This window comes from Pinus tabuliformis, chromosome J (assembly GCF_031772625.1).
Source record: "Pinus tabuliformis cultivar Carrire ecotype Pingquan chromosome J, CPIR1, whole genome shotgun sequence".
Taxonomy (NCBI): Eukaryota; Viridiplantae; Streptophyta; class Pinopsida; order Pinales; family Pinaceae; genus Pinus; species Pinus tabuliformis.
The window spans coordinates 1,277,988,323-1,277,998,566 of record NC_142295.1 but is presented as its reverse complement, the minus strand read 5'-3'; positions in this window follow the sequence as shown (position 1 = coordinate 1,277,998,566).

Below are 10,244 nucleotides of genomic sequence, written 5' to 3'. Positions count from 1 at the left end.
GTCATTATGCTGGGGGCATGTGAACTTATAACAAGCATAGTTTTTCGTTTCAAGCTTGCGTAAACATGAAACCGGATCCGAGCATAGTTCTTTTCCTGTGTCAAGCTCATTAAAAAATGAAACAAATCCTCCTCTACTTGAGTCGAGAGTTTGACTAGATCTCGTAAATGTTAAGTTGTATTTTTAGGTTAGTTACGTAATTTTAGGTCAGGTCTTTCAAATGATCTCGTGCTTGAACCTTCATTTCATCCACCATAGTTGAATGAAATGAAGCTGGGGGGCATGCGCTCTAGCAGTTATGCTTAGGGGGCATCAAGCACAATTTTCTTTTTGTTTCAAGCTTGTGTAAAAAATGAAGCTACTTTGAAGCATAGTTTTTATCCGTTTCAAGCTTCTGTAAAAATGAAACCTATTTCGAGTCAATTTCAGTTATTTTCAAGACTCGTTAAACTCATGAAAATGCCGAGTTCTTTCCGTCTTTTCCTGCTCGTAAATTAAATTGAAAGTCGGTCATATGAGTACATTTTTATCATTTTTTCGAACTCATTAAAACTTACGAAAAAATGAAAATCATGAGTACATTTTTATCATTTTTTCGAACTCGTTAAAACTTACGAAAAAATGAAACCTCAGAGTCATCTTTTAAGCCCTTTTCTGACTCTTAAAACATGAAAAGATTACCGAGCGTTTCTTTTACACTCGTTAAAACAGAATTAAAAGACGGTCCCCTTATAGCTCTTTTCTGACCGTAAAATCAGGAAAAGATTGCCGGGTTTTTGTCATTTCAAATTCGATACGGAAATAAAACGACGTGTCCTTGATCGCTTTTTACTTTTCAGGTCAGTGGCACTAATTATGAAAGTACTCCTTGGTCATAAGATCAAGCGGTTCCCCCAGGTATTATTTTATACTTTTTCGGGCTTGAGGGACACAAATTTACGAAAAAGTTCAACTTGGAGTCTCCTTAAGTTTTTCAGACTCTCTAAAATTGAAAAACGCCGAGTTTCTCCTATACTGGGCTCGTTAAACATTTCACAGTAGAGGACCTGTTCAATTACAAACAGGAACGAACCACTCCTTCCTAGGGTTCGAATCAAAACTGGGTTGGACTCATCCGAAGGATGAGCTTATAATCAAGCATATGTTATCCTCCTCAAGCTTGTTAAAAATAAAGAGGTACTTGCCAGAAATGGTGGGGGAAAAGAGAGAAGAATGAGCCTATTTGTTACCTTTTGTCTCAGAAGAAACTTTATTACCACTCTTGGACACGACACTTTTCATTCACCTGGGTTGGGAAATCCTTTACCTCACAGTTGATCAAACCACTTTTGAAAGTCTTCAACCGGGTTCCGGGGATTAACTTTGAGTTATTTCGCACCAAACCATCTGTCGTGTCGTTATGTGTCTAAGAGGTCTGCAAACAAAACTTTCATCTGCAAAATACTTGTCATCCATTTGACCATCCCTGAGTCAGTCCTTACAGCAACATTTCTCCAACTTGAACAATGATTTCGTGTTGTGGGCTTGCCTGCAATGGGTCACTTTCTATCGACATCAGCACATTATCTAGAGAGATGACTTAGAAATCGTCAGTGCCTCGAAGTCTGCATGCATCAATGGCAGGTTTCTCGCCTTTGACGTCAGTTTACATCATTGACTTTTGATCGAAGGATTCTGTGAAATGTTCGACATCAACTCATTCATTCACATCTCATGGATTGTACTGGGTACTTTGAGAACCATTGACATTACTGGTGGTCTCTCTCACGCTTGTTAACAGTTCACATCATCGACTGGTAATCAAGTGGTTTCTACCATGTTCGAAATCGACTCATTTATTCGCATGGCTAGAATCGTACCAATTCGAGAAGTAGGAATGAAGACCCTGGATCGAATCTTTACCATCCAGGCTGCGAGGAGTTTTGTATTCATTATCTAAGTAGACTAACCATAAACAGATGGCTGCGCCCATACTGTGTCTACAAAAGTCCATGATTATGATGTACTGCAAAATCATTTCTGTATCAGAGTAGTTAGTCTGTTAGTTAAAATTTTAATCTGAGTATGGGAATGCCTACCTCAGTGATGATATAATCTTATACATGTATTTTGTGTTGAAAATTGCAGGTTCTGACCAGGTGCTCCACGAGATAATCCTCGAAACGATAAAGCGCTTCACCCTTCCTAGATAATACAAAACCCTAATCTATTCCAGGCTTCGCACTTTAGGGGGCAATCTGTTACACTAAAAAATGTCACCATGGCTATTTACAGTTGGTATGGCTCTATCAACAGTCATACTACCCTCTTGAGCAAGTCTTATGCCTCTGCTATTCATGTCAAACTCCAAGAAAGAGAGAAAGTCTTTATAAATATGTTTATCTCTGGGTACGCAGGTTCTCTCAAACCTTGCCTGCGGGTACGCACCTATTGTTCATAAGGTCTGCGTCCAAGGACGTTCTGTATCTAAAGGGGCAGGTGCGTCCCTCTGAAAAGGTTAAAATGCGCAAGTTTTATCTTCAAAAACTTACTTGTGGTCATTTCTAGAGCATTCTAGAAGGTTGTTTGATGTGTATTGAGCGCCTCCAGATGGTTCATGCACTCCTACCAAAGAGGAACTTATCCCATCAATAAGGGAGTGATCCCATCCAAAGAGGGGACTATCCCATTGATGGTGGACCTGATTAACTTCCTCTTGAGCACTATAAATACAGGCATTGGGCCAGAAGGAGGGGAGGTTGAAAGCTATACATTTCTAAGGGTAAATGCTGCAGGAATTAGGACTCCCATTTAGAAGCTTGTGAGGAGAGATTGCCATCTTTACTTGTTCTATTTGGAAGTGGGTGAGCTTTGTCAAAGTAGAGGAAAACTCTTGTGGACCCTGGAAGGAGCTTGCACAACACCAAGGCTCAGGTTGTAATGGTTCCTTTTGATTACCTTTAATGTAAATTGGTCCATTCTTCTCAATAACTTGTTGTTTATGGGTTATTTCATGTACTTCTTGGTCTATATGTTGAATATGCTTTGTTTTATGTTATAATCAGGTGCTATTTAATTGTTTGACTGTTGGTGATTGCAGGTTTTGGAGAAAAGGAGGAGCTCATCCAGATCAACAAAGCTTGGACTTCTACAATAGCGTTTGGACAAAGGTAAGAACGAAACACTTGATTTCTCATATCATAATGCATGTTTAGAGAAGGATAGCTCCAGTTTGTTTTGTTTGTCATTAGAATGTCTTAGACTTCTAGGAAGGTCAGTTGTGTCCGCACCCTTGACTGATTCCGTGTGACACCCATTTATCAGAACAACAAAACTTACATTTGAGATGCACCCCATGATCCAGTTTATAAACTCCGCCTTAAAGCCTAGATGAGTCAAAAGCATCCTTAGGTATGTCCAACTAATCCTGTCATAGGCTTTTGAAAGGTAGATTTTAAGCACAACCCCCTTTTTGTTTTCTTGCCTGATACTGTGAATAGTTTCCTGGGCTACCCCGATTGCTTCATGAATTTTCCGACCATCCAGGAAACCAAATTTCTCCTTTGAAATACATGAGGATAAAATAGGTTTCAGGCAAGGATAATTTTAGGGGCGAATGTTCGCCCTTTGGTGAAATTAAGGGGTTTTAAATTTTTAGTGGGCGAATATTTTGTATCATAGTACATTTTTACAAATCACCTCAAATAGCCCACCTTATTTTAAGGGAGAGGGTAAAAAAGGTAAATTTAGCCCTTGAAATTAGGACTTACAACCTTCCATTCGCCCATTTTCAAGAATAGGTTTTATTTAAGTGAATCCATTCGCCCATTTTCAAGAATAGGTTTTATTTAAGTGAATCCTATGGGCCAAATACCATATTTATAAAAGAGGTATAGTAAATTAATAAAAAAATAAATAAATGAGAGGTATGGTCAATAAATAAAACATTTTTTTATATTTACTCCATAGGTCACCTTATATACATGTAATGGTGTAAACAAATAAAAATATAAGTAAAGTGGAGGTATGGTAAATAAATAAAACGTATTTTTATACTTACTCAAACGGTATGGTAAATAAATAAAAATATAAATAAACTAGACGTACCGTAAATAAATAAAACCTCTTTTTATATTTAGTCCATAACCCTCGTTCTATTTATGAAGGCTTAAGAAAGAGGTTTTATTTAAGTGAATCCTATGGGCCAAATACCATATTTGTAAAAGAGGTATGGTGAATTAATAAAAATATAAATAAACTAGAGGTATGGTAAACAAATAAAACATTTTTTTATATTTACTCCATAAGTCACCTTATATTTAAGAAAACTCAAAAAATGGGTTATATTTAGGTGAAACCTATGGCCAAAATACTATGGGACAAATACCATGGACTAGATTGTTATTAATACCATGCAAAAAACCATTATTAACCCTAATATTAGAATTAATAAAAATAAAAATGGCACATGGTATTGACCCATGGTATTCACCAAAATGGCACATGGTATTGACCCATGGTATTCACCTGGAATGTAGCCTATTTAAATGGGGGAACTAAACCAGCATGTAGCCTATGCTAAGATTCACTAGGACTTTACAAAGTTTTATTATTTAGTGAAAGACTCGCGAAGATCTTACAAGATTTTATAATTGAGTAAAATATTCGCCATGCCTGGAGAGAGATTCGCCAAAAAATTAAATATACATATTATATTATTGATAAAATCGCCTTCCATTTTTCCTATATAACATGGAGATTCGCCCATTTATTATATTTATAAATTTAGGGGGGGTTCTTAAAATTTTCCCTGGTTTCAGGCGAACCGCAATGATTTTTGCAATAATCTTGTAAATAGTATTGCACAGCGAAATAGGCCTGAAGTCTTCAAAAGTAGCCGGGTCCTCTTTTTTTGGGATAAGAGCAATGAAAGTTGAGTTAAAAGGACCATAAATTTCTCCTTTCTTCCTTGATTCCTCCACTACTTCAGTAAGTTCGGCTCCAATTGAATCAAAAAAATGGGAAAAAAGCTCGATGGTCCAACCATCTGGCCCCGGGCTTTTATCTTTAGCCATAGATTTAATTATACTTTCTACTTCCTCCTTAGTCACTTCTCTGAAGAGGTCTTCAGCATCCTCCTCCTCCACAAAACGGGGGAAAGCTTGTGCTGTTCTGATAATTTCCGCTAAAGAGCTCCCCCCAGGGTCAGAGAAAAGGGATTGAAAATGGCTCTTACCCATGTTTGATAACTCCTCAAAAGATGAGGCCTCTCTACCTTCAGAGTCCTTCAACTTCCATATGGTATTTGCATTTCTCCGGCCCTTTGCATAGTTATGAAAAAATTTTGTATTTTCATCCCCCGCTTTCAGCCAGATAGCCCTACTTTTCAATCTCCACTCCTCTTCTCTATCCAGCAATATCTTTGCTCTACTCTTTTCTAGAGCCAGAATTCTTTCTTTCGACTCCTGGGTTGCATAAGCATCAGCCTCTGGATCTTCTAATACACGAAGGGCCTCATCAATAGTGGCCAAATCTTCATTTTGTTTTTTCCTTCTAGCTGAGGCCCATTCAATGACTGCTTTCTTAAGTCTTTTTAGGTTTTCCATGAAACAGGCTCCTTTATTCTCCGAATGACCGATGCCCGAATGTCTCCAGGTATCTCTGAAAAGTTGATTGAAAGAGTCCTCCTGTAGCCAAGAGGCATTGAATTTGAACGGAGCAGCCGGCTTTGGAGGGGGTTTGGAGAATTCCAGCAAGATGGGAAAATGGTCCGAATTCCCCCCTTCACCCACCCATTGCCTGAACAAAGGTATATTGGATGCCAACCTTTCACTGATGAGGAACCGATCCAATCTTTTTGCAATTCTATCCTCCCCCGTTCTTCTGTTCCTCCAAGTAGGTTTAGCTTTTATGATATTTACATCAATCAGCTTATGAGTATGAAGAGCATTTGAGAAATAATCAGTCAGAGGATCTTCCCTCGCAAGAGGCCCCCAAGCTTCAGCGATCCCCAGGGAGAAATTAAGATCTCCCCCAATTATCAGGTTTTTATCCTTTATCAGACCTTTTGAGAGGAGATCGTTCCAGAAAGAAACCCTTCCCTGACATGGACCATAGACATTGACAAACAGAAGGGGAATATCAAAATCAGGGGAAACGATCTCCATACCCAAAACATTTGGCAGACCCCAGAAATTTAACATCTTCAATCTTCCTTCCTTAAAACCCATAGCAAGCCCTCCTGAATGACCTGAGGCATCCAGAGCTATGAAAGTCCAACCCGGAAAGGAGGATCGCAGGGCAGCTTCAATATCAGTACTTTTGCCCAAGGTTTCTTGAAGGAAAACAATATCCGGGTTGTGACGAGAAATAAGGTCTTTTAAAGCCAGTTTTTTGGGTTTACTGGCTAAACCCCTGCAATTCCATGAAAGACAAATCATTTTTTAACCGCCTCAGGGGTTTTAGCTGCTCTAAGCGCCCCAGGGATCGACATTTGTTTGCCATCAGCCACATCAAATATTGCTTTAACTTGGGCTTTTGAGAGAAAAGATTTTCGACCTCTACCTCTTTTTGATAAACTCTTAGAAGCCTCAGCACCTAACCCACCTACAGACTCCATAACCTCATTCGAGCAAACAGACTTCTTACTGAGGGATCTAAGGTTATAATGACAAACAGAAGAGGAAGGACCCAGACCCTGACTCTTCGGGGGATAATCCTCACTGTTCAGATTTAAGGAGGGAATAGCAGCTGAAAGGTTTTCAATATTTTGCATGACATCATTACAATTGTTTAACAGAGGACTGCACCCGACGATTGAATCAGAAATAAAGGGAGAAGTGACTGGGGAGGATTGCATACTGGATGGGTCACCTTCAGGAGCGATGGCCGGATCAGCACGATGCGTTTCCAAGTTCGGCTGGTCAACTGAAGCACGGACCGGGTCCCCATCCTCCCGAGGCTCTCCCTCCTTTGACTGATGAAGGAGATCTTCCATAGATTTTTCATTTGGAAAAGACCCCGCCACCGGATTCTCAGTATTCCTCATAGAACCCTCCCACTCCTCTTCTTTGCTTTGAATCCTCCTTCTTCTCTTCCCCAATGGGCAATCCCTCGCCAGATGCCCATACTCGTGACAGCGGTGGCAACGAAAAGGCAGGAGTTCATAATCCAGGGGCTGTTCGAAGACATATTCCTTATACTGCAACGTGATTGATTCTGCCAGACCTTCCTTCGGATTGAGCCTTACTAATATCCTTGCCACAACTTTTTCATAGGTATGGAGAAACGATCTATCAGCATCCAGATAGGTGCCCAAGAGATTCCCTATAGATTTGAAAACGGAATCCACCCATAGAAAGGGGGGCAGATTAGGAGCCCTGACCCAAACAGGGAATTCTTCGAGCTTTTCTTTTGAGGCGTCGAAAAGGGGGGACCATCTTTTAAAGAAAACAGGTCGCTTCCCGAAAGCCCAGTTCCTCCCCTCGACCCATTCCAGAGCCTCCTTACTGTCAAAACTAACCATAAACCAACCCTTGACCAGAGTGTTGGTCTTGAAAGAGTTTGCCGGAGTTTCCAACCACTGGCTCTCCGCCCACTGCCTTAAGGATTTGCCTGATACAGGGCGCCCTCTAACTCTGCCCACGAGAGTACACGCTGCCACATCCAAAACATCCTCCACCTGCACGTCCATACCAAGTACCAAATTCGCAAAACGCTTCTTCTTCAGATGTTTAGCCTTCTTCCTTTTTTCCCCTGTCTTCTGCGTTTCTGGCTCCGAACCCTTGTCCCCGAACTCAGGGTTTTGGTCCCCTACCACCCTTTGCGGACCGCATCCATTCACTGCTGGCTGATCAACCCCAATTCTGGGAGGGGTTTCAATCAAACCTTCAACAGGACTCCCCACTTCTCCTTCATCCAAAATCCCATCCTCTATCACCTTACCAGCACCGAGGGAATGAGCAAGATTCCCCTGATTTACAGCCTTAGCAGGTCCTGCAAAAGACCCCTCCGCCCCTACAAACCTCTGAGAGGAGTCTTTTGAAAAAAGAACCCTGTTAACAGACGGAGGAATGCTTTTGCCGCCCACCTCTTTCCCAGCTATTTGTATACCCCCTACAGGCCTCCAAATCCCTATGTTTTGAGAAGAGCTAATGATATCCTCAAGGCCGCCAGACGGGCAAAAAACTTTTGAAGGGGAGAAAGACTTACTGTCGGGTGGGGTGATAAACTTGTCTCTCCACGCGCCTAACTTTGCTTGAGGGTTTTCCTCCTCAGAACCCTTGCCGATATTACCGAGGCCGCCTGAAAGATCCCAACTCTCGTCCAACAGACCTTTGGCGATTTTAGAACTTCGCGAGCCTCCTGCCGAGGACAATGCCGACGCATGACTATCAAACTGCCCAAAAAACTTGCCGATATTCTGCTCATTGATCTCCTTTCCCCAGACCGAGAGAATATCTTCCGGGGTTGGGTCAAGTTCCACCGTTTCATTTGGAATTACCATGGTAAAAAACACAAAAAACCCCCGTAATAACTGACGCCTCCTCGCAACCGTTACCCGGGAAGAACGCTGAAAACCGCTTGCAGGCAAAGTAGTTGACCTCGCGAAGGGAACAGAACATAAAAAAGCCTAGAAAGTTTTCAAAGAAAAAACCACCAGGTATCGAAACCCCACCAAACACAAACCGTGACAGTACCCGTCGCCAGATTGAAAGTGGAAAATTTTTATCCCAGCTGTCTCTTTCTCTGCTTGCCCACCGAAAATCAACCTCGTTGGGTCCGCCAGCACCCAGACTCCCGTACCTGCGTGTCCTCACCTGCGCCGACTGCATCACCTAGGCCTAGGGCCTAGGGTTCCCGGATCGAACCCTACTCTCTCCTGATCCATGCTCCACCTCCCGAGGATCTAAATAAAATGTGTTAAATAGTTACCATTATTTAATAATGTGTAGTATTTTATTTTAATCTTAGAAAAGATGTAATAATTTTTAATGTGTTAATTTATAAAAATGAATAATAGTCATGCCAAGGAATAATTCCCATAATTGATTTTTTCATTAATGTAAACATCATTATATAACATGAAGAGGGGTGACTTTTATAATTCATATTCCAAGGTTGCTTTCTATTCTAGCTATTCATTTTACTTCATTTACATATTTATGATTTGTTCATCCAATTCCTAAGGATTAGGTGTCCAAAATCCCTCCTTAATCTGAAGGAGTGTTTGTGAGTCCAAGCATCATTTTGAATCTTTCAAAATTTTCTCTTCCAAGTGTTTTACTAAAAATTTCTACAATTCACTATTATGTGGAATAATTTTGTAGATGAGTAGTCTTGGCCTCTACATGATATCAAATAAAATGATACTTTATGTTGATCTATTTGGTTTGATCATGGAATTTAGGATACTTGGCTAATTTGATAAGAAAAATATTATCAATCAAAATGAGAGTAGAGTTCACTTGTTTCTCTTGCAATTATTCAAGACTTTTCTTGAGCCATACACTCTCCTTGGTTAATTTTGTAGCTTCCGTGTATTATACCTTTATTGTGGAATTCCTTGGAAATTATTATTTATGTGACCTTCAGGAGACAGTTCTTAATCCAATACTCATAATGTATCTTGAAGTAGACACTCCATTTTCCTTATCTCTATCAAAGTCTAAATCATAATATCCAATCAACTTAAAGTCATCTACTTGCGAATATTTGAGTCCAAAGTATTATGTTCCTTTTTAGTAATTTAGAACTCTTTTTGTAGCAGACCAATGTCCTTCAAAAGGATTTTTCATAAACCTGGAAAGGATTCCAACAACAAATGAAATATCTGGTTTTATAGTGGTGAGGTAGATAATACTTCCCACAAGTTGTTTATACTTAGTTGTATCCTATTCATTTTCTTCTTTAGATGTGAGCTTCATATTTTGTTCCATTGGAGTGCATCAGAGTGGACAAAGGATTGCATTCAACAATGCCAAACTTATTCAAAAGTTCTCCAATGCACTTTTTTTGAGAGAGGAATATATAATTTTGATGTTGGGTCACTTCAATGCCTGAGTAATAGTGAAGGTATCCTGAATATGTCATCTCAAACCCTTACTTCAACTCTTTGTTTATGGACGTAATGTAGTTTGTACTATTCCTTGTTATCCATAAATCATCTACATCTATCACAAGATATAGAAAAAATTGGCCAACTTTCTTGAAAATAGAGTTTCATCAACAAGATTAAATTGTTTGAAATTTAATTTAAGAAGATT